At 38.9% G+C, this 13,998-nt stretch overlaps 1 protein-coding gene across 1 annotated transcript in view; it reads right to left on the bottom strand.

Moving 5' to 3' along the window:
* WNT10B (Wnt family member 10B) overlaps positions 1-12,798 on the bottom strand; it is a 45,862-nt gene extending 33,064 nt beyond the window's left edge. The window contains exon 1 of the mRNA XM_018561880.1: positions 12,578-12,798. The gene's annotated coding sequence lies outside the window, so the exon portion shown is untranslated. The remainder of the gene's footprint in view (positions 1-12,577) is intronic.
* Between the last annotated feature and the right edge of the window lie 1,200 nt (positions 12,799-13,998).

Raw genomic sequence — 13,998 nt, 5'->3', positions numbered from 1 at the left:
AGGGAGAACGGTATTTAATTAGCCATGTAATATAACATCAACAGCAATTCCAGCCAAAATTGTTTAGAATTTCATCTTTTATTGCTGTCTTGGATGTTTTTCTAATGTTTCCCCCTAAAGATCACACCCCTAAAGTGAGTGAGGAAACTCTTCATTAGAGGGCACACAGCAATAAGAACCCAACAGACTCCATCCAGAGCTGAAAAAAACTTTGGCTGGAGTTGGGCTTTACCTTCGTTTGCAGCTGCTTGTATGAATGATGCTCATAATCTCTTAGACTGCTTCCATGCCGACCAGGAACATTTCTTAGTTTATTATCAGTAAAGGAAGCACTAAGGCACTGTACTTATCACTCTGATGCAAAGTAGAGTTTTACTGTTCCCAATTATGGACAATTCAGCAACTGTTGACATCAGGTAAACAGTGACGGGGGCCAAATTATGCATCCTGTGCAGTGTTTCTGTATAATATGGAGGCATCTAATGAGCCAGGAGGTAGGAGGATCATATCTAAAGCCTGTTTACTTTTGGGATAGTGATGTAGAGCAGAGTAGGAATGAGGGATGACTCAATGTAAAAGAGGAAAAGAGGTTCCATGATGGTGGTGGAATGCACAGCCAGTATCTTTGGTGATGGAATCCCCAAGAGAGATATAAATCAATGACAAATTTAGTTCAACAAGTATGCGTTCAGTATCAGTTTCCAGCAGATTGACACCTTAAAAATACAATTTTGCAAAGTAAAAATTCAATGGAAATATGACAATCATACCTATAGAACCATTGATAATATGCACACTTTGAATACTAAAAATGATGGGCAAGTGACCTATTTGTCTTCATAAAATTTAGGTTTGCCCACCTCCCTCCTTTACTTAGTGCTCTCCTTCTGGTCATCAAATTAAAGTACCAACAGGGACGGAAGTGCAGGGCCAAACACGATTGTACAGGAAAAGCCAAGATCCGCACATACTTAACATACATACATACATACATGTAGTGTTAGTGAATATCCTACAATACATACATACAACTTTTACATGTGGTTTTCTTTTGGTTGTGGATTATGCCAATATAATCATCTGGTAAATTTTGCAGTCTGGCACATTAACAAAAAAAAAATTAATAATACCATAATCTATTCAGCGTTCTCAGCTTTTACTTTGCATCAATCTTCAGCAATTAGAACCAGAAAACATTATCAGGGTTAAGGTGCCCATACACCTGCCGATTATCGTACGATCGTACGATAATCGTTGTTATTTTACGGCAATGTGTCATTAAATGGACTTTTGCTGAATTACTTTTGGTGTGCTGGCGACTCTTACTTTATACTCTTCTACTGTAAGGTCGCATGACATTCGTCTTCCGAGCACCCTCGAAAACCTGCCGAAAATCGTACGATTTTCGTCGGGTTGATGGCGTGGTCGGAAGACGAATGCCGCACGGGCCTGTGTGCGCAAGCGCACACTGCCCGCTCAGCACTGCAATCATCGCAATTACGATCTGCCTTTCCAAGATGGGATCGTACAAAATTTTAATCACCTTACAACCATCGCACAACTAAAGTCGTGTGATGGTTGTAAGGTGTATGGGAAACTTTATTCACAAAAGGGTGAAGAGTTTGTAGAAGGCAGGAGAAGGGAACAATCTAGGACAAAGTAGCTGCTTTGCAAAAATTCTCCAATTCAGCTCACTTTCCGGTTCAGCAGCTTCATGTTGTCCTAGATTGTTCACTTCTCCCGCCTTCTCCAAGCGCCTCACCCTTTTGTGAATAACCCTGTATATCTCATTAGTTTCTGTGGGTTGATTTCCCTAATCAAAGTGTCAATGTGTTCCCAGTTATAGATGGAAAGGCGAGGGGTTAAAACCTTAGGGTTTTACAGTTTTTTCTTGGTGGTTCATTTACTAAAAATAAATAGACTGTTTACATTTAAAGCGAATTTTCCTTTAGCTTAGTGAATGAGACAAATTTCTGCTGACTTTCATCATCCAATCATGTGCAAGCAAAAAATTCAGTTTTTTATTTTCTTTGCACGTGATTGGGTATTCTTTGCAAAGTGAATTTTCATCACATTCACTAAGCTAAGTCAAAATCCCCTTACAAATTGCAAAGTGAACAGCATGTTTGCCTTTAATAGTTCAATCCCTCTGTCTCCAATTGAGGTATTTCTCGCTTACTTCCTGTCCTGGTAAGTGTTTGTCTTCAGGTCAGGAAATTAGAAGAAATTCCAATGGGGATGTAACAATAAAGACATGACAGAGGTTATGATTCTACTACTGACTGCTGTCTGCGTCACTGGTGGAGACATTTTCTCTCACATCCTGTATTGGTGACCTCTAGAGACAGATATCAATAAAAACCTGACACAGGTTCTAACCCCTTCCCCACGTCAAAGGCATGGTCCACATGGAACAGGTCTCGACTTTAAATTATCACATAAAGCTATCCTGACATTAGTGTAGGGCAGAGGTTCTGCAGTCTGTAGACTACAGGTGAACTCTGGGTGTACATAGGGTGGGCTGCAGCCATTAGAGCTACAACTCCGTGGGTGAACCAGCTGCTTCTATGACTTCACCTGACCCCACCAGGAGAAAATATGTTGTCACACTGCACAACATGCTTGTGCCTGAAATCACAGTGACACACAAAGTGTCAGCCATCAGTATACAATTTGTATACGTGGAGCTCCTAGCCATTGGTTGGAATTCAGTGTTGACACAGATTACATTATTTTATAAAGAGTTTTTATTGCTAAACCTGGAAACCCAAAGCAGCTATGTAGAAAACAGCTGGTCAGAGAGTGAAAGCAGCTAAGTAGAAAACAGCTGATCAGAGAATGAAAGCAGCTAAGTAGGAAGCAGCTGGTCAGAGAGTGAAAGTAGCCAGGTAGGAAACAGCTGGTCAGAGAGTGGAAGCAGTGAATAGAAAACAACTGGTCAGAGACTGAAAGCAGCTAAGTAGAAAACAGCTGATCAGAGAATGAAAGCAGCTAAGTAGGAAGCAGCTGGTCAGAGAGTGAAAGTAGCCAGGTAGAAAACAGCTCGTCAGAGAGTGAAAGCAGCGAAGTAGAAAACAGCTGGTCAGAGAGGTAAAGGTAGCTAAGCAGAAAACAGCTGGTCAGAGAATGAAAGCAGCTAAGTAGAAAACAGCTGGTCAAAGGGTGAAAGTAGCTAAGTAAAAAAACCAGCTGGTCAGAGAGTGAGAACAGTTGGGCAAAGTGATACATGGTAACAAGATGGTGGGTATAGTTGATTCCCGGAACCTGTAACTCAACCTTCAAGCCATGGAATGTTGAAATGAACTGCTATGAAGTCATAGAGAATCTGCTGAACTGAAACCTGTGACCCTTAAATTTGTGTTCGCTACATTGTTTAACTATTAAACAGAACATACAGCAAGTTGCAAGGAAACTATACGCTAAACATAGCGATATCAATTCAGATCATTGTACATTTCAGATGGATAACAATTTTATCCAACCATATATGACAATGTATATTGTCATAAATGTAGAAGGCAACAAAAAAATTGAAGAAACAATCAACACTGTACTCTGCCTACATACACTATATTGCCAAAAGTATTGGGACACCCCTCCAAATCATTGGATTCAGGTGTTCCAATCACCTCCATGGCCACAGGTTGTATAAAATCAAGCACCTAGGCATGTTGCTCCCAACTTTGTGGGAACAGTTTGGGGATGGCCCCTTCCTGTTCCAACATGACTGCGCACCAGTGCACAAAGCAAGGTCCATAAAGACATGGATGAGCGAGTTTGGGGTGGAGGAACTTGACTGGCCTGCACAGAGTCCTGACCTCAACCCGACAGAACACCTTTGGGATGAATTAGAGTGGAGACTGCGAGCCAGGCCTTCTTGTCCAACATCAGTGCCTGAGCTCACAAATGCGCTTCTGGAAGAATGGTCAAACATTCCCATAGACACACTCCTAAACCTTGTGGACGCCTTCCCAGAAGAGTTGAAGCTGTTATAGCTGCAAAGGGCGGGCCAACTCAATATTGTACCCTACGGACTAAGACTGGGATGCCATTAAAGTTCATGTGCGTGTAAGGGCAGGCGTCCCAATACTTTTGGCAATATAGTGTATTTATTTACATTGCATGAGTAACAATGTGCAGGTTCCTTAATATATGCAAAGAGTACATTTTTCCGGTGTTTCAGATAACTATGTTACTATGTTATTGAGAATCTTTTATTTTTTATTTTTATGATATTGTTCAGATTGTGTATAGGAAATGAATCTGCACACAGCCTAATATATCACACTGTTCATCCATGTTTTCTAAGATTTTGAATATTCCCCATGCTCATCAGAGAGGTGTAACTAGGGGACGGAAGCATGGCAGATGCCTATCATGCAAAGTATCTAGGGGAACGATATCACATTGGAAGGAAAAAAACAACTAGATACCCATTAAAGTGTATTTGCAGCCATATTGGGATAACACCTACTGTAGATGTGTTATCTTCACACAGCAGAACTATAAAAAAATATTAAACATTTGCTGATTTGCTGTTTACTTTTTTACTTGCTGAAGAATATTATTTCGCTTTCCCCGGCTATGTAATGTTTAAGGAGGGAGCTGGGGCTTGATGTTTTCCATAATTAAAGTGGAATTCTAGGAATTTTAAAAAAAATATATACTTACCTGATCCTCAAACGCGCCTGGCTGCTAGACCGGACCAGCCTCTTCACCACTGGGCTCCGGAGGTCCAAGCCCTGTTGACGTCATCACGTCTAATGTAGTCCATTCACCTGTATTAGATGTGAGCATGCCGAGGGACATATCATATCTGGGGCAGCAGATCTCCATTTTCAATTGTAAACCACAGATTTGTCTGCCTTAACAAAGGGTTAGAAATCGCAAGACTTAAGTGGTGCCTTATACGTTACTGCACTTTAAAAAACTGTCTCTCAGTCTGTCCCTTATATTCACTTTGTCATCTGTTTGCTTCTAAGCAATGTAAGTTGTCTATAGTGTCCTATGTATAAATCTGCTCCAAAGAAACAACCAGAATGGTAAGAAACGTTTAAAAAATATATTTATAAGTATGCTGTGTGATTTGGAACACATAGCAAACACATAGTGGGGGCTTCCCAAATTTGACTGCAAAAGTAGAAACATTTTAACATATGGCTGAGAAATTTAAATAATGAACCATTCCTACAACTCTGTGCCGGGATGCAACTAAAAGAGGACATCAGTGGCGGTAATGCCAAAAATAAAACAGGCTGGATAGAAAGAATATTGGTGCACCTCAGACAATACACATATTAAAAATGTAGACATGTGGAATTTAAAAATTTAGTTGGCTATCACACTAAAACCCTAAAAGAAATGTTACATTTTACCAAAATGGCCACGGTATTGTGCAATTCAGAATGTCAAAAGGGTTATGCCTAATAAAATGAGATACTATATGATTAACAATGAAACGGCAGATCCCGTGGCATCCATGTATCCTTTGGCACAGGAAGATTAGCTTTTGGCAAAGATTATTCTAGTAGGGTTAGTGTGAGGTTTGGAGTCACAGAAAAGGTTAGTGAGATAGCCTCAGGGTCGGGCTTACGTGGCAGGAGCTCTGGACCAACCTTCCGGGAAAAAAAATACAATCTACTGGAAAACCATGCATGTGGCCTGATAATGGTTATTGGAGCAATTATATGACAGTCTTCCAGAGAACAAACATATCAGCAGACCTGAAGAGACCATTGGCTATATTACAAGAATTCCAGGAGGATGGTTCTACCCTATATTCTATTAAACTCAGGCAATAAAGAAGAGGTGAACAGAGGTCGCCAGGTACAGTAATGACAGTAACTGTGTGATCAACTTACGCATACTGTATAACAGTTATATATCTCAAGCACATGTACAGTTATCTGAAGAGATCCTTGTTGTTTGTTTTCAAAGATACCTTTGATTTTTAAACTAGGTGACCGCAGACTTCACAGTAATGGCAATGTAGCTGCTCATTTAAATCCTCTATGACTTTTAAACTCACATGACGTTTACATCCCAGCATACTCACACTTACAGATTCACTACCTTTTAAATAAAGAAAAGGGAAAGACTTTTGCAATACTAGCTCATTTCTACCAAGGCCTGATGCTCACTAACCATCTGCAATTAAGCACAAGAGAAGATATCTGCTAAGTTTAGCCCCTTTCACACTGTCGGATCAGGAAGGAATCCGTGCACAGATTCTCTGCTGATCGGAACTAATTTCACCGTTGTGACATCTGTGTCCATCCAGTTTATTCCTTTGTCGCAAGAGGGAGAAAAAAAAACTGAAATTACTGGACCCACGTGGATCCATGGGGATCGGATGTAAACAGACTCCGTTTTCATCAGATTACCCCTGATTCAGCATCATTAGGTCTAGCGAAACTGAACTCTGATCGCACGTCCGTTTAGATCCAGCTGCCCATAGACTAACAATGGGCTTATGATCAGGTGCGCCTGAAAAACTAACAGAAGGACCTGATTGGAAAGCCCTTGTCAAAGGGCTGTTATGTTTTCCAGATCACTTATTCCTGTGCTGGGCTTAGTCGCGTTGATGCGTTATTAGCTGTGTAAAACCGTGCAAATGGACCCGGGATCGAGAAATTTTCCGTTTGCTAAACTGAGCTAGACTGAATGTATCTAGATGTTGCTGGACGCCAGATAGAAAAGCATTACATTAATCCCGGGGTGTTCAGAAATTAACTCCAAATGCACCCGTACTCATGCCTTTTGAACATAGTGTGTATGAGGCCTAAAAGGACATCCATGCATGGTCGTTAGAGACAAGCAATCAGACACATAGCTTAATGCTTAGAGGCAACATTTCTCCTCTTGTGCCCAGGGCAAATAAACATCTAGCTAATTGTCTGTTGGTCACAACTTTACTCAATAAAACTATTGTGGGGCATGGATGAGGGACATCAGTCATATAAGGCTACATTTATGACCCTTTGAAATAACTTCAACCATCATAAGACCTGTGTATAAATAGAGGCATTCAAATCTGTACTGTATGTATATATATATATATATATATATATCCTTTTGTTGTGGAAAACAAACACTATATAACTGAGAAGGTCATTGAAGTTAATGATGTAGTATATTATGTGTTGGTGCTATGCGATCTTTTCTCCATCCTTTGTGATTTCCTAATGGGAAATTCTGAGTATGTGTTAACTATCTTTATTACAAGTAGCATGTAAAAAAGAATAAAATGAAGCCAGCCAATGAAGGATGTAAACTTCTATTTCCATGGTGGCAGCCTAGATGTGAGAAACACTTACATGCTGATATAATTAAACGGTGCTCTGTGGGGTCCATTGGTAAAAGTAAATAGGGCTCAGCATGACTATAAAGTTAAGTAATACTAAACCACTGAGTAAGCCTATGAAAGACTTAATGGTAAACTGTACCCTGCATGCTTCACTAGAGGCACTCTGCATGTGGTTACTAAAAGGCCAATGTTCTAGGGCTGAACAGTACCCTCTGCAGGTGTCTCTGCTTGTCTGGTTAGTTGGAGGTTTGGGTAATCCTTTGCAGGTATCATTAGAGCAGGTTTAATCTTGTTATATGTTCTTTATAATAGGGCATGCTCATTTACTATTATGAATTAAAGCAAAAGTGGAGCAATTTTTGGGTTGGATAATTACATTGTAGATATCAAAGGAAAACAAGACATGAAAACATTGTGATAGTTCTGCTTTGAGACATTTTGCATACTGCTGCCTTCTGATCTCTGTAAGCTTCCAAGTTGACACTGATACAGGAGAGGGTGTGTAGAGACTTCAGCTGTGTTCCAAAACTGACTAGTTGCTCATAAGGTGTTCAGCTAAAGTTTGTGTCCCCAAAGACTGCGAGCGTCTCAGGGAGGGGTTATATAGAATCTAACTCATTTATATAGGAGCAACGTGCGAGTGAGCCTAGCTAAGCATAGTTAAAGCATATCTGGGAAATTAATAAATAATAATAATTGCACCAGATGCATGTGAAATACATACATTGATTTGGCATGACTTTCAAATGTTTTGCAGTGAACTACTAAAAGACCCCATTAGGCTGAGTTAATTGGAAAAATGTACCGTAAGTCAGTCAAAGCAATAGAAATGCAGGATGATGGTCTCTCTTTCAAAACACCTCAACATAGTGAGTTGGGGTACAGGTCCTGTTCACGACAATGGATTTCTTAAAGTGACATTAAACTAAGGAGACAAATCTTAAAATGCATTCAAGTACCTTAACTATTAACAAAAATGTATCTTATTTGTGTATCACTCGGCTGTAGATCCTCAATTCATCTCTGAATTTGTGCTGACACTGTCCTTCCTTCTGGAGGGTGGCTACTTTTGTTTCCCATGGTCCCTGTGTGTGTTATAAAGTAGCCACTGCTCCAAGCTCACTCCTGTGATGGACTACAATGTCATGTTTAGTTTACTTATTTGTATTGAGATTGTAGTCCATCACAGGAGCGAGCTTGGAGCGGTGACTACCTTACAACACACAAAGGGACCATGGGGAACAAAAGTAGCCACCCTCCAGAAGGAAGGAGAGTGTCAGCACCAATTCAGAGATGATTTGAGGATCTACAGCCGAGTGATACACAAATGACATACATTTTTGTTAATAGTTAAAGTACTTGAATGCATTTTTAAGATTTAACCCCTGAGTTTAGTGTCACTTAAATGGAACCAAATATATGTCCACACTGATGGTCAGATCAGATATAGGGAAAATCTAACTCATGAGTAGCCAGTTGGGGTAGTCATAGCCATGATGTGGTGGTCAGAACCACATTAAAATATATTTTCATAAACAAACATAATCATTTCTGCTGACACCTCTGGCTGACTCCTCGCAGGTTGGTAAAAATTGATTAGTTGTCAAATCACATAATGACAGGTGCAAAGACTAAAAATGAAATGTGTTAATTTTTGGGGAGTCCCTTCCCCTCCGGAACATGCATGAACCTCCATTTTTAAAGCTTTAACACAAGAATAAATAGTTTTATTTAGTCTATGTGATTGTAATTATAAAATCTAATTGGACTGGCTGAAAATAACTGTCACTTTTTGGATAATCAGGATCCTTATCCTGGTGTTTTATCTTTCTGAATTAAGCCTGTTTTCCAATAGAAAGCAAATTGTGTGGTCCTATGGTTACTTGGGCAGCACAGAGGCTTAGTGGTTAGCAACTCTGCCTTGCAGCACTGAGTGTCCCCGATGTAAAATCCCAATCAGGACTCTGGTTTCCTACCATACTCCAAAGACGTGCTGGTAGTTTAATTGGCTCCTATCTACATTGGCCCTAATATGTGTGTGCGAGATAGGGACCTTAGATTGTAAGCTCCTTGAGGGCAGGGACTGCTGTGAATGTGCACTATGCAAAGTGCTGCGTACAATTGTTGGTGCTATATAAATACCAATAATAAATAGATTCAAGGGCTATTGCACACAATTGTGTATATATAGTATCATGCACACTTGTTAAACACTTGACTGCTGCTGGTCTACACGATGACAACTACTGTAATATACACATTCATTTTGCTTGTATTTGAATTGTGCCTTACAATGAAATCTATACCCCAGCTGTAATAAAGTTTAGTGTTTGGATGCACAGGATAAGCAGCCTTGTAGAAGGCACATTACACAGCGCAGTATGAAAGTTTCTACTTGTCTGGTTACACCCTGTGTAATATGTAACATACACAGAGCTGATATTGATGATTAACCCACAAACACCACAGTTTCCTTTGTACTGATTATAATAATATTGTTGTCTGTGTTGACAATAGACAGACATCTCCTAAATCAGTTGTAGAATATAGTAAAATAATACATGCTAACAGTCTGTGGGAGCAATATGTTGCAATAGCACTTATTAGTCACAGAAACTACAAAGTCACAGCAGTGCATGTTCCATCCTGAAAAGGTGCAAATTCTACAAAATTCTGGGGCAGACGTACCGATTTATCAGAATTATAGCACTAGAATATGAAATAAAGCTTTAGGATGGTCCAAGTCCTGAATGTCACAATGTCACCTACATATCTTACCTAATCAGTGGAACGTCTGTAATGTCCCTCAATGCTCTGTACTGAATCATCTATTGTAATGGGACAGTGAAGCATTTACTGAGAAGAGTATTCTAAAGTGGTAAACATAAGAATAAGAACATTTCATATAGTGCACACGAGAACACTATTATGTCATGATGAGTTACTTACTCAATCCGTATGAACTGATAACAAGATATCATATATTAAATAATGCTAAATAGCTTTAGGATTATTTTTTCAATCATAAACATGTGGCTTTTGGAGACGGAGATAGTAAATAACATACAATGATCTCAAAGTGGATTTAATAATGAGAACCTGAGTTTATTTGACTGAATCATTGTCTTATAGCCAAAAAATCTCTGTCACAGTAATCTCCGAGAGAGTTAATGAATCAGAAACCATTATGCCGCTCACACCTATTCACCCCTGTGTGTGCCAACTTGCTAAATTAATGGGGCTGGGAGGCTTTGAGGTGTGCCTACATTATGGGGTGTATTTGTATTTATTAAATTGCTAGTCTATATCTATGATATGAATTTCATAATATCATTCTGGCAATCATTTATAATTAAATTAAAAACATGCTTACTGATAGATAGATAGATAGATAGATAGATAGATAGATAGATAGATAGATAGATAGATATGTAGATGTAAATAGACTGATTAGATTGATTGATTCCTTAGAAGGGTTATTTATTTGCCCCTGGTAAACAAAAAAACTCTTCCTTACAGGAGTAACTATCCCATGTACAACTCCTGTTGTGGTATGACAGCAGGGAACGTTTGTTAACAGAGTTCAATAAAACTCAATGATAGTTTATCTACTTCTTCTCTGTATTCAGGCATGAATACAGAGAACACCTTATTCCCAGTTTATAGTATAATGACAGAGGGTATACAGTGGCTAGACCTATTTTCTATGTGTTCTTGCCACCTTATTCCCAGTTTATAGTATGATGACAGAGGGTATACAGTGGCTGGACCTTTTTTCTATGTGTTCTTGCCACCTTATTCACAGTTTATAGTATAATGACAGAGGGTATACAGTAGCTGGACCTATTTTCTATGTGTTCTTGCCACCTTATTCCCATTTTATAGTATAATGACAGAGGGTATACAGTGGCTAGACCTATTTTCTATGTGTTCTTGCCACCTTATTCCCAGTTTATAGTATGATGACAGAGGGTATACAGTGGCTGGATCTATTTTCTATGTGTTCTTGCCACCTTATTCCCAGTTTATAGTATGATGACAGAGGGTATACAGTGGCTGGATCTATTTTCTATGTGTTCTTGCCACCTTATTCCCAGTTTATAGTATGATGACAGAGGGTATACAGTGGCTGGATCTATTTTCTATGTGTTCTTGCCACCTTATTCCCAGCTTATATTCTTATGACAGAGGTTATACAGTGATGGACCTTTTTTCTATGTGTTCTTGCCACCTTATTCCCAGTTTATAGTATAATGACAGAGGGTATACAGTGGCTGGATCTATTTTCTATGTGTTCTTGCCAGCATCTCAACTGAACATGAACAGCCTTCACTGACACTGCAACTGCCATCTCCATCAATCGCGGATAAATCTACAGAGCAGCGCTGTTTATTAAATTCTTACATCCAATTTATTTTCATATTGGTGACCTCATCTTGATCCATCAATATTGATAGGTAACATCACCCCCGCATACATTGTACCTCAATCCATTTCCATCCAATACAAATTCAATCACCCTTTAGAAAACATTGACCTGCTTGCCAAATGTTTCTGGTTTGTACAGACAGTTCCTAGCTTGGCTTGGAAATGTTTTGCCCCTGAAAATGCCCCTGATTTTCAAAACTGACCAAATGTCGCATACAAATGCTTCTTTTACTGAGTGATAGCCTACCGTCACTTATTAATGTCCGGTCTTATATGTTTATTGAAGAGCAACATTTAAGCCACCAATTTAATAAACATTCAAAACTTGGTCCAGTAGTTCTTTGCTTTGCCACAATATTTAGGGTGTTATAGATTTATTTAAAGCAATAAAGTGTCCCTGGAAATTTTAAAATGTTAATAATTGTGAATACTGCAGTTCAGCATTTGCTAGCATCCTATCCTAGCACTCATTAGAGGGCAATAATGCTATTGTTTTCACATTTAATAACAATACCATGATTGCTGTAGAAATAACTGAGCTCTGTGGAGATAGAATGAAGGTTAGCAAGCTTAGATATTCTGGCTCAGCAACAATGTCCCTGGAAATGATATTAATATGGTGACCACATGTGTATGAAATGTTGAGGCATGTCTTCGTAATGCCACCGGCTGAGCGGAAGCACTATATATTACATAATGTCATAACAATATATCAGTAGGCAGCATTATTAGAAACCGTCTGTGAATTTTTGACGGTTTGCGTCTACTTTTAGAGCATTATAACATTGCTCTTTTGACCTTAGCTTGTTCAGGGATGCCCCTATGTGCCCTTTATTGTCCTACCTTTCTCTCCAGTGTTGGTTTCTTGTTTATGTGCTTCCTCTTAGCTTATCAGTGTGTCCCATGATGAGTGGAATTCTTTAGGTCCAGCTATCCTCGCCTGTTCTCCCAGTGCATCTCTCTGTGTCGCTGTCCTGGTCACCTGGTCACCTGGTCACCACAAGTCTACGATGTCCTGACAAGAGAGCCTGTAGCAGATTCTTCAGAGATGTCTCTGGCAGAATCTCTCCTCTGTGTCTGTAGTAGATCTGGATAGTGCATGCACAGCCACTCCCTGAAGTCACTTTCCACCCCTCCCTCTATATCCATCCACAGGATTCACTCAACTCTGCTATCATCTACCCCTCTCTATCTTCTTCAGGACTTCCCTGTGTAAGGTGCACAGGCTTCAAACACAATGCTACCTGGGGGAGAATTGAGTGAGGGATCACAGGTCAAAGTTGAACGTCAATTTGTTAAGCTGTTAGTGGCAACTACTACCTAAAATGAGCACAAGCATAATACGTGTAAAGTGGTACACAGAGAGTCACACCTAAAAGTAGTTCAAGGCTTCACTGATTATAGATCAGGTACTTATTATCGATCTTAAACGTTTTTCTTTCTTTTTTCTTTCTGCTGACAATTTCTATTTTCTCAACCCAATCATTGCCTTATTATGATGATGGACTGCTACTGTCTAAGGTGTGTGTAAGCATATAGGCATAAATGGTTACTATGTAATAAATGGCACTTCAGTTTTACAAGGCTGTCTCAAAAAACAAATCATAGAATTAGCAAAAAACCCAAAAAATAATCAAAAACCAAAATATAGAATTAAGTAATACAATGAACTTTGTGTTTATAGTGTTTATAAATATTTGTATTTTATTTTTAAAAAGTGAAACAACAGGTACAGCATTTGCTGATAACAGATACTCAAGCAGGGGTTGTGCCTCAAACAGTCGCATTTTTCGGAACAGATAGTTTATGTTTATTGCATAGTATTTTTTGTATTATTATTCTTCTTCTTATTATTATTATAATACAGGATTTATATAGTGCCAACAGTTTGAGCAGCACTTTACAAAGTTGAGGGAGACAGTATAGTTAGAATACAATTTCAATACAGGAGGGTTAGGAGTAGACATTATTTTTTTTAAACTTCTAAATCAGGTCATTTAGAGGTGATATGGCTTCAGGTAATAGCAATAAAGAAGAGCTGGGCAAAAAATGTGTTAAAATTTGCATACAAATTCTTCACATCAGCAGAATTACTAATTTACATACTGTATATCTGAATGAAATGATATCAATCATTTATAATGCAACATTTTGCATTAAAAAATATGGAAAGTACATTCGACTATAATTACAGTATACAGCAAAAATCATTTGGATTTAGCTATTTTAAAGTCTCAGTGCATTAAACTGTTAAAAGGTGATAT

This window comes from Nanorana parkeri, unplaced genomic scaffold (genome assembly GCF_000935625.1).
Source record: "Nanorana parkeri isolate BGI_ZX_2015 unplaced genomic scaffold, ASM93562v1 scaffold549, whole genome shotgun sequence".
NCBI lineage: Eukaryota > Metazoa > Chordata > Amphibia > Anura > Dicroglossidae > Nanorana > Nanorana parkeri.
The sequence above is the reverse complement of the archived record's forward strand: the minus strand, read 5'-3'. Positions and strand labels throughout refer to the sequence as shown.